The sequence below is a fragment of the Aegilops tauschii genome, chromosome 5 (assembly GCF_002575655.3).
Source record: "Aegilops tauschii subsp. strangulata cultivar AL8/78 chromosome 5, Aet v6.0, whole genome shotgun sequence".
NCBI lineage: Eukaryota > Viridiplantae > Streptophyta > Magnoliopsida > Poales > Poaceae > Aegilops > Aegilops tauschii.
In genome coordinates this window covers 235,011,395-235,031,123 of record NC_053039.3, presented here as the reverse complement: position 1 = coordinate 235,031,123, position 19,729 = coordinate 235,011,395, and positions in this window count along the sequence as shown.

Below are 19,729 nucleotides of genomic sequence, written 5' to 3'. Positions count from 1 at the left end.
TGTTGGGCTGCAAATCTTTCAAGACAAGGAGAGCTTTCATTCGGCTGGCCGCGAAAATGGCCCATCAGTAATGAGAAATGGGCTATACATTTTTAAAACACATCAAACCGGCAACTAGTTTCAAATATCTTTTTTTTCATTTCAAGATTTTAAATTACATTAATTTGTATGCGTGGAGAATTTGTTGGATTTTATATTGATATACATTTATTTTTAAAATCAGTTTGAATGTGAGTCGAAATTTCGGGATTAAAAACAGTTCGGACCGCACCGAAATATGCAAAATTTGGTATAATTTTTTAACCGTGGCCACAATATGGGCTGTAATGCTAACAAAAAGAATATGGGCTCCAAAAAAAACCTTAAGAATTAGCAAATGGGCTGTAAATTATTAGAAATAATGGCAGATGGGCTCTATGCTGTTTTCCACAGATTTGAGGCTTTCCTAAAAAAAAGGTTGACGCACAAGCACTGACTGTTGGATGTCCATCCAACGCCCGCCGTGCTTCTTCAATCTCTGCTCTTCCTGCTCCAGCCGCTCAAACAAGCGCCGGCGGGACTGCCTGCTCCCTCCTCCCCGCGGCCGGCTGTGCTGCCGCGTAGGCCTCACCGCCCCACCGTACTCCCATCGCTGCCATCCCTCTACTCACCCACACCTACTGTTATTCTCCGACGACGGCAGACGAACCAGTAAACCCTCGTACAGTCATACTCCCCTCCGCGTGGGAAACAACTGCCGAGTCTTCCCTGCCTCCGTGTCGTCCCCATCCTAGGCCTCGCCGTCGTCCACTGCCGTGGTGCTCTCGGCGCAGCGTGGTCAATGTGGTCAACGACCGACTTCCATCGGAAGAGTACTGTGCGTGGAGACGCTGACAGCTGGGTCCACGGCCGTAGCAAGAAAGTGCCTCCTTATTACGGCAAAATAATTATTCCTCCACCTGACAGCGGGGACCCACCGGACGGGCCACCGTATTTCGCAAAAAAAATATTTCCCCCTGACTGCTGGGACCCACCAGCTACACCTTCGCACGCAAGGAAGTGCGTCTGGGCAACAAAAAAAACAAAACGATTCGCCCCCCTGATTGCTGGGACCCACCAGCTACATCTTCGCATGCAAGGAAGTGCCTGACAGTCGGGACCCACCTGGTCGAAGCGTACGTAGCGTTGTCATTCTGGTCGCGAACGTGTACATACATATATACTGGTGGATGTAGAGGCGCGCGCGTAGCATGTACACGTACGTACAACGGCCAGGGTGCAATAAAGAAAATACGGCCACGTATGTGTACATACGGGCGGGGTCTCGAATGCCTACTCGCGCATACGTACGGCGAGGGCTCGTTGACATGGCTGGGTCGGAACGGAGAAACAACGTCGTCATCGTGTTCATGGGGAGGCAACGGAATGCGTTGTGTTCATGGGGAGGCAACGGAATGCGTTGTGTTCATCGGGTGGCAACGGAATGCGTGGGAGCCAACCGGCTGGGTCAGAATGGAATGCGTGGTCGTGTTCATCGGGAGGGCTTGGACGGAACAGGCGATGGAAACGAGGCCTGGCGTACCGCAGAACGGAGGAAACAGCCTTGTGTTCGACCGGCCACGTTCGAAACGGGATCCTGTTCATCGGGAGGAAACGATACGTTGGAGAGGTATCAGCATCCCCAAGCTTAATTCCTACTCGTCCTCGAGTAGGTAAATGGTAAAAGAAATAATTTATGAAGTCTGAATGCTAGCAAAGTGCACAAGTTTGACCAATGACAGTTTCAATCACTTTTCCTAGCATCATAACAACAATTCTTTCTTATAAAACTTCTCATGTTATAGTGGCAACCAATTCACATGTTAAGGTTCAAACAATGAACTCTCTTGAAACTCAACAACCTATGTTCTTAGTCACCAAGCAATTTCAATTCAACTTATTCAACAGAGTTTAAGTAAGAGCTCCACATACTCAACCATCATATAGTCTTCTATGATTGCTAACACTCACCGCATACACATGAGCAAAACGTTTCAACCGGACACATAGAAAGATAGGGGCTTATTGTTTAGCCTCCCAACGTATTCACCTCAAGGGTGATGTCAACAATAATAACTCATGCTACCCATATTCAACTGGACATATGTGCCTAGATCTTTCCTCACCACATGATGCTTGCCAAAAGAGAAAAATAAAGAGGAATAGAGAGAAAAACTTTGAATCTTTGCATAAAAGTAAATACTGAAAAGTAAAAGATAGGCCCTTCGCAGAGGGAAGCAGAGGTTGCCATGCGCTTATTTGTTTGTATGCTCAACCCCTTAGTGCAAAAGAACATCACGCTATATTGCCCCTTATGATAGAAACCTTTATTATGCAGTCTGTCGCTTTTATTCTTTGCTATCACAAGTTCGTACAACGCCAAATTTTCTCTTACACTAAATGATCTAACACTTTTAGCAGCAATTTTTATTGCCTTATTGCACCGATGACAAATTATTGAAGGATCTTGCTCAATCCTTAGGTAGGTATCATGGACTCTTGAAAATAAGATTTGGGTTTAAGGGTTTTTGGAAGCACAAGTAGTATCTCTACTTGGTGTGGAATTTTTGGCTAGCAAAGATGGGGGGCAAGCACCACATGTTGAAGGATCTATGACAATATAACTTCTATGTGAATATGAACAAACATAAATCATTACGTTGTCTTCCTTGTCCAACGTCAACAATTTTGGCATATAATATTTTGAAGGGGACTCACAATCACAAAAGATTTCCAGGATAGTGTATTTGCATGTGAAAGTTCTCTTCCTTATACTAATTATTCGTGAATTGCTTATATGACCAAAATTGTGATTGTCAAGCCTCAAAAGATTTCACTTTCTAAACCCAATGTGAAGCTACCAGTAGGCATGATATGATTTCAACTTCATGACATTCAATTTATTCAACAATTTACTCATAGTATATAAGTGAAGCACAAGAGCAATTCCAAAGAAAAGAGCTTCGTTGACGGGATGTCAATGCCGCTTACTTAGCCTCCTTGGAAACTATTTGAGGATTCTATTTTATTTAAAAAACTTTCAGATCTAAGTATTTTATTAAAATAGCAAGCAAAACAAAATAAAGTGACATTCCAAGGATATCACACATCATGTGAAGAAGCAAAAACTTAGGATTAACCGATACTAACCGATAATTGTTGATGAAGAAAGGTGGGATGCCTACCGGGGCATCCCCAAGCTTAGATGCTTGAGAATTCTTGAAATATTATCTTGGGATGCCTTGGGTATCCCCAAGCTTGAGCTTTTGTGTCTCCTTAATTCCTCTCATATCACGGTTTCCCTAAATCTTAAAAACTTCATCCACACAAAACTCAACAAGAACTCGTGAGATAAGTTAGTATAAACCAATGCAAAAACTTTATCATTCTCTACTAGAGCAAATAAATAAAATTATTATTCAACATTTTATACTAAATGCCTCTGCATATTTAATACTTATATCCTCAAATAGAATCATTAAACAAGCAAACATATGCAAACATAACAGCAATCTGCCAAAACAGTACAGTCTGTAAAGAATGCAAGAGTATCAATATTTATTCAACTCAAAACATTATGAAATTCTACCACACTGTAGAAAATTTATCAGAGCTTATTATGCAAAAAGTTTCAACATTTTATCACCTTCTGACTTCCCTCGGGAATTTTTGCAACATCGATAAACTTTCTGTTTTGAAACAGCAACATGTAGACTTGTAAAATAAGCAAAGTAAAGGCTATCATTGCCACTTTTATTGAAATAAAAGATGCAAAACATTATTATAAATAACAGCAATCAAATCCTAACAAAATAAATTGACGCTCCAAGCAAAACACATATCATGTGACGAATGAAAACATAGCTCCGCGTGAGGTTAGCGATAATGTTGAAGACGAAAGAGGGGATGCCTTCTGGGGCATCCCCAAGCTTAGTTGCTTGGATCTTCCTTCAATATTACCTTGGGATGCCTTGGGTATCCCCAAGCTTAGGGTCTTGTCACTCCTTATTCTCCTCATATCGTTATCTCACCCAAAACTTGAAAACTTCAATCACACAAAACTTGATGGAACTTCGTGAGATAGGTTAGTATGATAAGGAGCAAACCATTTCACTTTTGGTACTGTCAAAGACAAGATTCATAATTTTTCTCACACATGCCTACTGTAGCCTATCATTTCCACAATTTATTTTGAGCAATATAAGCCATAGAAATTAGAAAGCAAGCAAATATGCATTGAAAACAGAATCTATCAAAAACATAACAGTCTGTAATGATCTGGATAACTACCATACTTCTGCTACTCCAAAAATTATGAAAAAATTAGGACCACGTGAGAAAATTGTATATTAAACTTCTTCAAAAATAATCAACTCAAAAGCACTCTTCGGTTAAAAATGATACTTATTTTCGTGAGCGCAGAAGTTTCTGTTTTTCAGCAGTGTCAAATCAACTATCACCCAACATGATCCCAAAGGCTTTACTTGGCACTTTATTGAAACAAAAGCAATAAAACATGATTAGTAAAGTAGCTTGATCATGTGAACACACAAAAACAGTAAGTAAAAGTGTTGGGTTGTCTCCCAACAAGCGCCTTTTTAATGCCTTTTAGCTAGGCATGATGGTTTCATTGATGCTCAGATAAAAGATAAGAATTGAAACACAAAGAGAGCATCATGAAGCACATGACAAGCACATTTAAGTCTAACCCACTTCCTATGCATAGGGATTTTGTGATCAAACAATTTATGGGAACAAGAATCAACTAGCATAGGAAGGCAAAACATGCATAACTTCAAGATTTTCAACACATAGAGAGGAAACTTGATATTATTGCAATTCCTACAAGCATAAGTTCCTCCCTCATAATAGTTTTCGGTAGCATCATGAATGAATTCAACAATATAACTATCACATAAAGCATTCTTTTCATGATACATAAGCATAAAATTTTTGTATCTCTCCACACAAGCAAATTTATTCTCATCAAAAGTAGTGGGAGCAAACTCAACAAAATAACTACCATGTGATTGAAAATTAAAATCATGATGATAAGTTTCATGATTATCATTATTCTTTATAGCATACATGTCATCGGACGCGAATTTTTGGGACATGGTGCCACGCGAGGTCTTAATCTAGGCCGGCCATTCGTGCTTTAAGATCCTCAGATTATATAGCGACTTTTGGATACTGATGCACGGTATTCCATATACGCATAAATACTGGGCTAGAATACGACGCTTCACTGGGCCAGGGGAGTTAAGTGTGGGCGTATTTATACCTTGGCCAGGTCAATTATTAATGTTCCAAACCAGGTCAGGGATATCATTACTGGGGTACACCCAGGTACTAGTAGCTATCTATGAGGGAATAACTTCATGGATTAATGTTGCATCTGCCGAAGGTTGTCCTGTTCATGCACTTTCAAGAAGAGGTTGTCCTGTCCATTTCCTAACGTTAGAGTCGTGCATGCAAAACCCCACAAAAAATAGTCCTGCATGCAAAGGTCTGCTCCTATCACGAGAACGAACGTCAATCAGTATGTGCATGGAGTAGTAGTTTTGTAGATAAGTGTAAATATAGGATAGGTAATGTCATCAGGAAACCACTTTGATTATCACGGGGATACTCCAAAAAGTATATCAAATCATCATTTTGAAAAAATGTAGTCGATTATTTGTTTTAGGTGGACTAGTTTAATCTTATGTAGTGGACATATTTAAAAAAATTAAAATCTTGGATTTCTAAAATTTAATTTTTTTACTGCAATTTAGGAACCTTAATCATGTGTATGCACATGCATAACTTAATATGGAGATAGACGTTTCTGATTTAGCATAGTGAAAAGTTCACACTAATTAGCTTACTTAATACACATTTCTGTTGCAGCCATAGAGGGTGGTGCACTCATAAATATGTACTGGGGCAACACGTAGTAAGACAAGAGGGTGCATTAATCCTAGTAAATGAGTTGGTCAGGTGTGTTGCAGGACTGCTTCAATGAAACACTAACTTCAACCTTGTTTAGCTATGGGGCATGCACACTTATTGACTGATAGATCAATGCATATACAAGATCAATTCGTCCCACTAAATTCTATATACGTGAGATACGACACAAATCCCAAAGAAATAGAGGGTGTGAATTCCAGCCTCGCGTGGCACCATGTCTACTCAAGAATTATCGACATGTCATCACCATAATCATCATAGATAGGAGGCACGCTATCATCATAATAAATTTTCTCATCGAAACTTGGGGGACTAAAAAATCATCTTCATCAAATATAGCATCCCCAAGCTTGTAGCTTTGCATATCATAAGCATCATGGATATTCAATGAATTCATACTAACAACATTGCAATCATGCTCATTATTCAAATATTTTGTGCCAAACATTTTATTGACTTCTTCTTCTAAGACTTGAGCACAATTTTCCGAACCATCATTTTCAAGAAAGATATTATAAAGATGATCAATAATATGATGCAACCTCAATTCCATTTTATGTAGTTTTCTTTTATAGACCAAACTAGTGATAAACGAGAAACTAAAAGATTCAATTGCAAGATCTCAAGATATACCTTCAAGCACTCACCTCCCCGGGAATGGCGCCATAAAAGAGCTTGATGTCTACTACGCAACTTTATTCTTGTAGACACGTGTTGGGCCTCCAAGCGCAGAGTTTTGTAGGACAGTAGCAATTTTCCCTCAAGTGAATGACCTAAGGTTTATCAATCCGTGGGAGCTATAGGATGAAGATGGTCTCTCTCAAACGACCCTGCAACCAAATACAAGAAATCTCTTGTGTCCCCAACACACCCAATACAATGGCAAATTGTATAGGTGCACTAGTTCGGCGAAGAGATGGTGATAAAAGTGTAATATTGATGGTAGGAATATATTTTTATAATTTGAATAAATAAAAACAGCAAGGTAGCAAATAGTAAACGGGCACAAAAACGGTATTGCAATGCTTGAAAACAAGTCCTAGGGTCCGTACTTTCACTAGTGCAACCTCTCAACAATGCTAACATAGTTGGATCATATGATTATCCCTCAAAGTGCAATAAAGAATCACTCCCGAGTTCCTATTAGCGGAGACCAAAAGATATAAATTGTTTGTAGGGTATGAAACCACCTCAAAGCTATTCTTTTCGTTCGATCTATTCAAGAGTTCGTACTAAAATAACACAAAGCTATTTTTTCCATTCGATCTATCCTAGAGTTCGTACTAAAATAACTCCAAAGCAAATTCATATTCTACTCAATCCACACAAAGAACTACAAAGAGACCCCAAAGTTTCTATCAGAGAAAAGATAATAAAAACATGCATCAACCCCTATGCATAGATTACCCCAATGTCACCTCGGGAATCCGCAAGTTGAGAGCCATAACATACATCAAGTGAATAAATATGATACCCCATTGTCACCTCAAGTATTCATACCGCAAGACATACATCATGTGTTCTCATATCTGAATATTCAATCCGACAAGACAAAACTTCAAAGGGTAAATATTCAATTCATCACAACAAGAGTATAGAGGGGAGAAACATCATATGATCCATCTATATTAACAAAGCACATGATATAGATCACGAGAGTGAGAGATTAAACACATAGCTACTGGTACAAACCCTCAGCCCCGAGGGTGGACTACTCCCTCCTCATCGTGGTGGCCGCCGGGATGATGAAGATGGCCACCGGAGATGATTCCCCCCTCCGGTAGGGTGCCAGAACGGGTCTAGATTGGTTTTCGGTGGCTACAGAGCCTGGCGGTGGTGGAACTTCTGATCTAGGTCAACCCCGAAGGGTTTTGGAATATTTGTGAATTTATAGGGTAAAGAGGGGGTGCGGGAGGCCACCGAGGTGGGCACAACCCACCTGGGCGCGCCTGGGCCCCCAGCCGCGCCCTGGTGGGTTGTGCCCCCCTCGGGGCACCCCCAGGTGCTGCTCTAGCTCATCTTGCATGTTCTGGTCCATAAAAAATCTCCAGCAAGTTTCGCGGTGTTTGGACTCCGTTTGATATTGATTTCTTGCAATGTAAAAAACAAGCAAAAAACAACAACTGGCACTGGGCACTGGGTCAGTAGGTTAGTCCCAAAAAATGATATAAAGTTGCTATAAAATGATTGTAAAACATCCAAGAATGATAAAATAACAACATGAATACTTCATAAATTTTAGATACGTTGGAGACGTATCAGGCGGCCGCCCGTTGCCATCGCGGCTCCGTCTTCATTGCTTGTCGTGCTCGCCCTTGGCTCCTCCACCTTCCGGAGGAGACGCGGCTATTCTCCTAGATTCAGCGTCGGCGCCAGCCCTCTCTTGCCGCCATGGCCCCGCGGTCGAAGAAGAAGGGGAAAACCTGTGCTCCGGCCGAATCCCAGCCGAATTTCGAGCCTGCTCTTGAGCGGTCGACGGTGGTCAATCAAGAGGGGTTGGCCAAGGTCCGCTCGGCCCTCGCCACCGATTCCAACGAGTGGAAGGCAATGACGGCTTGGCCCGCTTCCCGGGCCATGATCGACATGGAAGCCACCAAGATCCCCATCCATCCTCATGCCCTCTTGGCTGGTCTGATCCCCTTTCTCTGATTTCTTCAACGCCATACTCTCGCATTACCAAGTCCAGGTGCTGCATCTAGATCCCCAATCCGTCATCCTCCTCGCCGTCTTCGCCTTTCTCTGTGAGGCTATGGTGGGCATCGCTCCTTCCGTGGCCCTGTTTCGCCATTTCTTCTCGCTTCACCTGGTCGACGCCCGTCAGCGCTCGGGGTGCATGGCCTTCCAGGCCGTAGCGACGATGGCTGGCTTGGGCATCGACTTTGAGCTGTTGTCAGATGTGAGTGGGTTCCAGAAGCGGTGGGTATATGTGGACGTCAGCATGCTCAACTCCTTGCTCCTGCTTCCGCGAGTGCCAGCCGTACCCAGCTCCGGCTGGGGGCACATGAAGCTTGTCGATCACCGGCTCGCCCATGTCTGGTCCCGGCTGACCAGGTTGAAGAAGGTCGGGGTGACGGCGCCGATGGTGGTGAAGGAGTTCATCCGGTGTCGCATCGCTCCGCTCCAGCACCATTCTCGCCCAATGTGGGCCTTCACCGGCACCAAGGACCCCATGAGGCTCCAGATGCCCGCGCTTCCTTCCAAGACGTTGCGCACGGTGCTCGAGCTTCTAACGAGCGACTCGGCGCCAGCCGCTCTTCTAGAGGAGGGCTGCCTCCTGTACCAATGCTCGAACAAGGAGGATTTCGTGAGGCAGATGCCCCTTTTTGATGTATGGGGGCTCCGCCCGACAGGCCTTGAAGGGCCTCGCTAGAATCCCGTCTTCGTGGTTCCCTTGCTTGCCGACCCTGTGGCGCGCACCCCAGATGCGGGTGCAGGGGGGCGAACGCTGCTGGGTACTGCTGGGGCGACTGCTGAGGAGCTGGCGTCAACAGGTGCTCCCGAGGCAGCCGCCCCTGAGGCTCTGGCGGGCGCCCCTGAGGTGGCCGCTGGAGGGCTGGCAAAGTCCGACGCTCCTGAGGCGACATCTCCCGTAGCTCGGGCGAGTGGTCCTGAGGTGGCGGCTGGAGGGCTGGCGCAGTCCGACGCTTCTGAGGCAACAGCTCCCGAAACTCAGGCGAGCGGTCCTGGGGTGGCGGCTGGTGAGCGGGTGTAGCCTGTTGCCCCTGAGGCCGCCGCCCGAGGAGCCCCGCAGAGTGCCCTCGATGCTGACGGCCACACCCCAGTCCTCAGCCGGCTTCGCCTGAACCTCGAAGCACTGTGCAAGAGGAAAGGGTCTCCGAGCTGCAGTGGTGACGCCTACCGGCCGCTAAAGCAGAGGAAATACATAGCCATAGATGAGTAAGTACCTTATCTTCGTGATTTCCTGCGTGTCATGTCCTTCCCTGACAATGGCTCCTCAGGATCCCTTCGGCTGCGGCGGCGAAATCTCTTGAGAAGCGACCCCCACCAGTCCTTGGCCCGCTGTTGATTTCGAGCCACCTGCACCGGGCTCCCGCGGGAGGCGCGGGGCCGGTCCGAGCGATGGATGCGCTGCTGGGGGGCCGCAATCCTGAGCTTCTGACATCCTTCCTTTGTGGTTTGGCCTGGCGTGCCGAGGGCTCCTCCGTTGGTCGTCACTGGTGGCTGGGCACCCCCAGCGTCGGCTTCATCTTCGAGCAGCGAGACCGTGCCGCCCAGTACCTTCGCCGAGGCCCGAAGAACGGCCGGGAAGGAACCAGCCTCCAGCCCCCGCCGGAGGCAGGCGAGCCACTCCGCGCCTCTCTGACAGCCCCCGGCGCGGGGGTGGGCTTGGTCATGCGCTGGAGCTCGCGCACGGGCGCAACACCGTCCGCCATGAGCTCTTCTGGGAGGCGACGGGCGCGCTGATTTGACTTGAGAAGAGCTTGCTGATGTCGACGCTCGCCTCGAGACTGAGGACCTTCACTTGGTGCACGAGTGGCAACAGTTGAAGGTCGCCATCAACCTCGGGCATATTCAGCATGAGCGCGCCAGCGCAAGCGCCGCGGTGTCCCTTACGACTTCTCGTGAGGCTCGTGCCCGCGCCCTGGAGGAGGTCAGGGCCACCAACCATCGTCGTGAGGTGGCCGAGGAGCGGGAGCAGGAGCGGGAGCAGGAGCTTCAAGCTTCAAACGCCGCCTTTGAGCAGCAGATCGAAGCGCGCAGGGCCGCCCTGACAGCGTCACTAAACGAGGCCCCCTCCGATGAGAAGGAGGTGCGAGAGCGCGAGGAGGCGCTGGCGCTGGAGATCTTGGAGCGCGGCCTAGAGCTTGAGCGGCTAGAGGTGAGGGAGCGCCAGGTGGCCACGGCTGAGGACGTAAGCGCTGCATGGGAGGCCAATATCTAGGAGGAGGTCGACCAGAGGGTGGCGAAGGCTCGAGCGGCTCTCGCCGACGAGCACCGCCTGAAGTTGGAGCTCCTGGAGGCCAAGGTTGGAGGCAGGACTGCCGCCCTCAGACAAGGCTGGACGAGGCAGAGCAGCGCGAGAGGGCCACCAAGGCAGCTCAGGCCTCCGCCCAGGCTGACTTGGCCTCCACCCGCACCGACTTTGAACTTACTTCAGCAGCAGGTCGAGGGTGCTGCATCTGTTGCAAAGAAGAATGCGGACGAGGCGTGCCGCCGTCGGACGCTGCAGCACGTGCGTTCCTTGATGCTCCATGATCTCAGGGTTCGCGCCAACCGGGCCCTTGGAACCATCTACGATGAGAGTGCCACTCACCCGCATGAGGATGACGATGCCAGCCATCTTTGCTTCTTCACCAAGATCATGACCCGCTTGGAAGACCGGGCCACGAGGGCTCGCGAGCTCGTTGAAGAGAGAAGCCGAGGCCTTCTAGGGCGCGCGTTCTCGCACGTCTTCAGCCATCTCCTCAACCTCGACCCTCATTTCGACTTCAATGCCGCCATAGCCCCCGTGCCCAGGGTTATCCAGGAGAACCTGGCGCACTGGGTGGACGACCACGTGGATGCCCTGGTCGCAGAGTTCGCTCCCGAGGATGACGCGGCTGTGATCATGGGAGATGAGGGCGGTGCGGATGACAATGATGAAGACGACACCAGTGGCAGCGCAGGTAACGCGGATGAAGACGACGAGGACGGTGCCGGAGATAGCGCATCCAGCTAGGCCTGCATTCCTTTTGGCCTTAGCCTGTATGCAAACACCCTGAACACGGCCCCGTGGGGTGTGAAAGCATTTTGAAGGGGGGCCCTTGTAATGTATGAAGTGATGTTATACTTCCAAATTAGAGCTTGGGGTGCATCATGGTGAACCTGAGAGGGAGCAGCTATTGCGACTTATCTTCGGTCTCGTGGGCCCCGAGCGGGCCCTATCATTGCAGGAGTGCCCTTCTCCTGAGGAGAGCCCTTTAAGAACTCGCGAGGTTTTAACCTTCCCAAGAAGCCTGCTGGCCCGTCCAAGAGAGCCTCGCGAGGAGCGAATGCCGGACTATGGCAAGGTATGCGCGCGGTGATCCTGCGACGGTTGCATCCTTGACACTGGGGGGCCTTTTCGTCGCCCGGGCTGGCCCGAGTGTGCTTGGCATGCACATACCACGCCCAGCCCCCGCTCGCGGGGCGCTCGCAGGAGGGGGGTAGCAGGCGTGAGCCCCAGGGTAAAACATGTAGCCAGAAAGCAAGAAACCGACACAAATTGAGAGAAAATTCCCCCCGTTTTTGATAAACACAAGGAACTTCAAATCTCAGTCCAAAAGGCGGCGAATCGAGTTATAGAAAAAGGGGCGAAAGCAAATGGCCGCGTCCGGCACCTGGCTAGTCTTCTTGTCTTCTCACCAGCGTGGTGCTAAGTGCTTTCACTGGACGTGAGCATAGTCATTGGGGGACAATGTCGACGGCCAGCACAGAGCATGGTGCTTCCACTTGGACGTGGGTGGGAGCCCCCGTGAGGCCCGAGGGCGGCACTCAGGAGTCTCCGGGGCGTGTACAGCCCCACTCATTATTACATGAGAGGGTCACGAGCGGAGACCTTCACAGGCATGGGCCTTGCTTCATGTCTCCTGACGTGGGCCCCGCCCTGCGCCTCCATCGACCACCGTTGGAGCGCCCGGAAACCAGGACAAGACCAAGGGGCAAGGGGGACGCTAGCGGCGCCCTCGGTGACCGCAGGCCCTCCGCCGGGGGGAAGGGCTCGCCGGCGCCTTCCCCGACGGAGGACCTACCTCCTTGTAGCGCCTTGATCCATGCGGCGCAGGGGAGGCCCTGGCTCCGAGCTCCCCCTGTGCAGCCCCCAGTGCGCTTCTCCTGCCTGGAGCGGGGCCATCACCCAGGGGTCTCTGGCCATCGCTGTGGCCTGGTTCACCTGCGGTCCATGGTTAGCGTAATCATGCTCCTGAGATATCTGCTGTACCCAGCGGCTGTTGTCGTTGAAGGGGTCGGTGAAGCTTCCGGGCGTCTCCTGGAAAGCCTCAGCCTCTTGCGTCCCACTACCCAGCCTGGCTCGGGGAATGGGAGAGGGCCTTCCCTCGGTGTGTACATCAGGTCCATCAGGGGGGCACGTAGGCATCTGAAATTACCGCGCCAAGGCCATCGCCTGGGTGCCCTACGTCATGGGCCGCCAGGCTCGGCGCCAGGCTCTGATGACCACGGGGCGGCGTCCCGGCGCGGCCCCAGGAGGGACCGCCCGAGCTTGCCTCACTTGGGGGCGGCACCGTCGAGGTAGGACGAGCGGTGCTGTGGGCCGTGTTGACGTCGTCGAGTCCCCCAAGCGCTCCAGGGGGTGCACGGGCACGGCGGGGTCCGTCACACGCCCCCGCCACAATCTGTGACATGGGCAGGGTGCAAAAAGGCGTCGCGCCCCTGCAGGCGGCATCAAGCAGCTCGGCGACCCACTCCAGCAGGGCGCCGCGGCCGCCCTCCGCCTACCTACAACGCAGTAGCTCTCGCGCCACGATGAGTGCGGCTCGCATGTTTGCCTGCTCCCGGCGAGTGTGTGGCGCCGTTGTCGCGGCATAGCCCGAAGATCGTGTGGTGGCGCGCGCACGTCGCGGCGCGAGGGCAGACGACGCCGGCCACGTCCGACGGTGTTGGGCGGCGTGCGGGCCGCCTGGAGCGCGGAGTGGAGATCCTCTTGGGCAAAAGACACTGCCCGGGCGGGCCAAGCAGCCCAGTGCTCGATGTCGGTGTCAAAACCGGCCGATCTCGGGTAGGGGGTCCCGAACTGTGCGTTTGAGGATCGAAGGTAACATGAGGCAGGGGACACGATGTTTACCCAGGTTCGGGCCCTCTTGATGGAGGTAATACCCTACTTCCTGCTTAATTGACTTTGATGAGTACAAGGGTTACAAGAATTGATCTACCTCGAGATCGTAATGGCTAAACCCTAGATGTATAGACTGTATGATTGTGATTGCCTCTACGGACTAAACCCTCCGGTTTATATAGACATCGGAGGGGCCTAGGGTTGTACAGAGTTGGTTTACAGAGAAAGGAATCTTCACATCCGAACGCCAAGCTTGCCATCCACGCAAAGGAGAGTCCCATCCGGACACGGGCGAAGGCCTTCTATCTTGTATCTTCGCAGCCCATCAGTCTGGCCCATATCACACAGCCCGGATGCCCGGGGACCCCCTAATCCAGGACTCCCTCAGTAGACCCTGCACAAGGCTTCAATGACGATGTGTCCGGCGCGCAGATTGTCTTCGGCATTGCAAGGCGGGTTCCTCCTCCGAATACTTCAAAGTAGTTGATCAAAAGAACTATATTCGGCTCTGTATAATAGTTACAACCCTGAACCACAAGGGCAAAATACTTAAACGAAACAAGTCACGTGTACTGACAGCTTTTCCGGCGAGACGTTATGTCCTGGCCTTATTATTATTTCGAACCGTTTTTCAGCTTCCCGCTTCGCATTTCGAGGCGCGGTCTTCATTGACACGTCTTGTCAAAGCAGAGATCATGTCCCCTTATTGCGGGATTCTCATCAATACGGGTTCGGGTAATCCAACCATGCCGTTTGCACGACCCCTTGGGAATAGGCGAGTTTTAAGGCTCGTGGCGGGACGCTCGATATTCACTGCCTTTATAAGAAGATAATGATCCATCTTTTTACCCTATGCCTTCTTCCTCCTCAGCCCATTCGCCCTCGAGCTCCAGCGCCCAAGTTTCAATCCTTTCCATCCCCAGCAAACAGTCCAGCCATGTCCGGATCTGGAGTGCAGGGCAAGTGGATGGCCTTCTCTGTCACGGAGGGGAACATCAAGGAACTCCGGGAAGCGGGGTACTTAGCCGCCGAAACCGGCTCCCTACCAAAAAGCAGATCATTCCCACCCCGGAGCCTAACGAGAGGGTAGTGTTCATCCCCCACTTCCTTTGCGGACTAGGGTTTCCCCTCCACCCCTTCGTCCGCGGGCTCATGTTCTATTACGGGCTAGATTTCCACGATCTAGCCCCGAATTCCTTCCTCAACATCTCAGTGTTCATCTTCATGTGTGAGGCGTTCCGCCGCATCCCCCCCCCCCCCACTTCGACCTGTGGCTCAAGGTCTTCAACATGAAGACGAAAGTGGTAGAGGGTCAACACGCGGAGTGTGGTGGCGCCATGGGGAGCAAGCTCCCCAACATCACCTGGCCCAAGGGGACCTTCGTAGAGACCGTGAAGGGATGGCAACAGCAGTGGATCTATATCATGGAACCCTGTGACGCCACATGGGCCGCCACTCCTGAGTTCAAATCCGGTCCTCCAATGCGGCTTGCATCACAGATTAACAAGGGCCTGGATTGGGCGTTGTCCGACGAGGTGATGACGCTGCAGAAGTGCGTCAAGAGCATAATGGAGAAGAACACTAGTCTTGCCAACGTGATCCAGGTGATGCTTTTTCGCCGGATTCTCCCCTGCCAACGCCGGACTCTCCATATGTGGGAGTTTGATCCAGACAGTCCCCGAACCTTGCAACGGTTCTTCGGCACAATGCACGAAGATATATGGAAGCTGCTTTTCAAGGCCCAGAAGTCGTGGCCGCAAACGACTGAAGACCTCGGCCTCGACTGCGCTCATCCGGCTACTCTAGTAAGTTTTTCAGATTTCCAAACATATCCTCAACTTGTAGATCCAAGGAGTATGCTAAGCCTTCCCCTCATCCTTAAGGGCTGGACGAAGAAGGCGGAGCGGATCAAGTGTCCGGGGCTCCACTGCCCGAAGACCCAGCCATTCCTCTTCTGACGAAGATGCTGGTTCCGGCGCATACCAGGCGCCGGAGAAGAAGGCCAAGAAGAAGGGCAAGGAGGCTAGAAGTGGCCTTCGCCGTAAAGGTACTTCAGACATAGGGTCCGAAGATACCAAAGCTCTCTCCTCCCACGAGGGAGATGAAGACGAAGAGGAAGAGGAGGAGAGCAATTCTCCCCTTAAGGGGGGAAAGAAGAAAAGGGGGGGCTTCCGTGGACCTAGAGGCGGAGTCGTCCAAGAAGGGAAAGATCTCCCTTTCGGAATATTCAGAATCGGACGCTGAAGCCGTCCCTGAGTGGCACCCCAGGCCGAAGCCCCTGGCCGAATCGTATTCAAAGATACTGTATATATCCGGTTTTTCATAAATTGTAGGATGACATATCATCTATGTGTTTTAGTCCGGCCCGTGATCTCCCCCAACAATCATCGTCCTCGGGGAATTCTCTGGCGCCAGAGATGATGGAGAGTGAAACGCCTCCGCGAGCCTCTCCGCCTCATGCCCCGGACAATACCGAGGTGTTGTCCCAGAGGACCTCTCCAGGCCAGGGAGAGGTGCGGAAGGCCGCAGAAACGGTACCAGAGGGTAATGCCTCGGTTGCCAAAAACATGGGGGGCACAACCCCCATGGAAACTGATGACGGGGGCCCGGACCAGTCCGGCCCCCAGCCGAATACGACTCCGGAGACCCACGTGGCTCCAAAATCGAGTGAGTAGCCCCCTTTGAAGGAGGGGGGAGCTCCGACTCCACCGACGACCTCCATCAATCCGGAGGCGCCGGATACATTGAGGGAAGCACTTCAACGTGCTTCCATCGTGCAAGAGCACCGTACCCTAATGGGTACGGTGGTTGAGAAGGTTCAGGCCGCAAAAAGCAGGCTGAACGAAGCTTTTACCAGCCTGCTAACAGACTTTGAGGTATGCGATTTAATATTCTTAGCCGCTTTTGCATGTGCAATAATATGCCTGTGTATAGATAGTAGCCCCTGAGACTCTGTTCGGCTTTTTGAAAAAGGAGCCAGACAGAGGATCAAATAGTCGCTGGGTATAAAATTTATCTATTTGAAAAAAACAGGCCTCACTGTTGGCGGCTTCAGCCAGGGATGTGGACGTTTCTGAACTCCAGCGAAAACTGAAACTAGCTGATGATGAGATCGACTGCATTAATAAGCGGTTTGATGAGGCCCAAGGTATGCTTTAAAAAGACCCCTTACAAGCCTAAATTATAATGCAAACTCAGAGTTTAAGCTCATGCGCTTCTATGTAAATGATTGTAGGCAACGCGACCGAGGTCAAGGCCCTCAAGAGTGCCCTTGCCGAATCCAAGGAGGAGTTGAGGGCAAGCAAAGCGGCCGCAGAGAAGGCGGCTGCAGATGTGGAGGCGCGAGGGTGACTGAAGTAGAGCAAGCGCTCTAGTAGGCCGCCAACAAGTGTGAGTCCTTGGAGGAGAGTAACAAGGCTCAAGCGGCCGAACTCTCCAAGGCTCTTCAAGCTGCAAAGGAGGCGCGGTCCGAGTCCCGGGCGGCTCGGGAGGAGATCAAGCAAGCCGGACAGATAGCGGCTGGTAAGTCTTTTCTTTTATAGAGTATATTCGGCGGTCGAAGATATACTTTGCTAAATCGACTCTGGAGTGCTCCAGACGCTTTTGCGGATCTCCCGAGGAGTGCTGCTGATGCCGCCCAATATTTCTGGGTCCAAGAAGGGAATGCGACGGAGAAGCTCTTCTGGTCGTAGTACTTGGCGCCGGAGCGACCAGCGCTACTGAACAATTAGATGATGCAGCTGGCGGAGCTGCATAGGATGTCCGGTTTGGCCATGAAGGACATCATAGTCCGGCTATGGCCAGCCGGACCCATTCCGAGCAGTTACTTCGGCCTGGTCAAGAGGCTTGGCGATGCCTTGCCCCGAGTAGAGGCGGTGAAGTGCTCGGCATGCATAGAAGGTGCGCGGATGGATTTTGCGGGTGTCAAGATACACTGGGCGAAAATGAAGGCCACCACCGTGGCGGTTGAGGGTCCGCCTGGAGGCAAAGACCACCGCAAGCCAGAGCGCTATTTCGAAGATGTCCTCGAGGGTTCCTGTTTGATAGAGGGTCAATGCTCGAAGGATATCATGTTCGAGTAAATGTATCTGGACTACCCGGACAATGTATTATAAACCAAGGATGTGTACTATATTTTATGCATTTATCTAAGCTACTTTCCCCCTGTGCGGCCGTATATTATTAGTCTGAAAGTTTGCCAGTCGTCGGCTTCAGCCCCCACGTTGATACTACGGGGGTGTTCGGGATAACGTGTAATCACTCTTGACCCAACGTCTTGGTCCGTGAAGGAGGTGATTTACGTAGTGAACCAGGCAATCAGACTATATGGCTTTAGCACTTTCTCTTAGCCATAGGAGTTTGAGAATGGGACTGTAAGGTAGCCCCTGGTGCGTATGTGGCTATCCGGACTTGGATGCCTTAAGCGTGTGACTGGAAAGAGCCAGTCCTTCATGTAATCTGGAAGAAATCACTAGAGATTTAGTAAGTCGCCAAATTGTTGACCCGCTCTCGCCGCATCATGACAGTAAGTTTTCGGCTTTCTCTACTGAGGTGCTTGACCGGACGAACTAGAAACACAATCGCAGTAGTTCTCCCTTTACTATCTTAGCCGAACTAGCGGAACATAAGGTAGCAAACACAGGACCAAAGACATGATTCGGAGCCAATGCATAGACTGCAGTATTCGACACGTCGAAATCTACTCTGAGAGTGTTCGGACTTTTCTGTTTTCGCAAATATATATGGCCGAATAGAGCCCCTGGCGATTTAAGTCGTACAAAGGTGTAAATGCCAATCTGACGTAAAAGGGGGGAAAACAAGTTAAGAAATAAGCCGATACCAAACAAGGTTGGGCGAAACTATTTCCATTGTAGTCTGATTGGTACGTCAAAACGTATATTTACAGAAGATGTGATAAGCATCATGGCTATTTTACATGCCAGAAAAGGGGAAGCTGTATACAGGTCCTAAAATTGAAAACATGACCTTGAAGATCCTTTGGACACTCTACCGCACGTCTGCGCCGCTTTTCGCCTTGGTGTATGATCCTTTGAGAGGATCAACGATCAAGTATGCATAAGGGGCCTAGAAAGGGGCCCTTGTTACCACCAGAAGAACAAGAAGAAAAAGGTGAAAAAATATGAAGGTCCGAATAGGGTCGAGCCCTACCGTGGACCTTATGTTTAGCCTGCCTCCGACCTTGCCCATGGTAGCTTTAGTGCGTAATTATGTACGCGCGGTACGTATGCCGCTATCAGGTTGGGCCTTTGTCGGAGGCCGAATTGCTAATCTAGCTCTGGACGAGCCGGACTGTCAATCTGCACGGTAGACCAGACCCATTTGATAGTGTCGGGGGCTTGGCTGCCGATTTAGTTTTTGGCTCAATAAGGCCACCCTGTACTTCAGCTGCAAGGGCCGCGGTATGCTCCTCAGTACGGAGGGAGCGCTCCGTGTTTCCATTTACTGTAATAACGCCAGGGGGTCCACGCATTTTGAGCTTTAAGTAAGCATAATGTGGGACCACATTAAAGCGGGCGAAGGCAGTTCTCCCGAGCAGTGCGTGATAACCACTGCGGAAAGGGACAACGCCGAAGATCAAGTCTTCGCTGCGAAAGTTTTCCGGCGAACCGAAGACCACTTCCAGCGTTATTGAGCCCGTGCAGCGGGCCTCTACACTGGGTATTACTCCTTTAAAGGTGGTTTTAGTGGGATATATTCTTGACGGATCAATTCCCATTTTGCGGACCGTGTCCTGATAAAGCAGGTTAAGGCTGCTGACGCCGTCCATAAGGACTCGCGTGAGGTGGAATCCATCGATAATTGGATCGAGGACCAATGCAACCGAACCTCCATGACGGATACTGGTCGGATGGTCTCTACGATCGAAGGTGATCGGACAAGCTGACCATGGATTAAATTTTTGGGCGACTGGCTCTATGGCGTAGACGTCCCTTAATGCGCGCTTGCGCTCCCGCTTAGGGATGT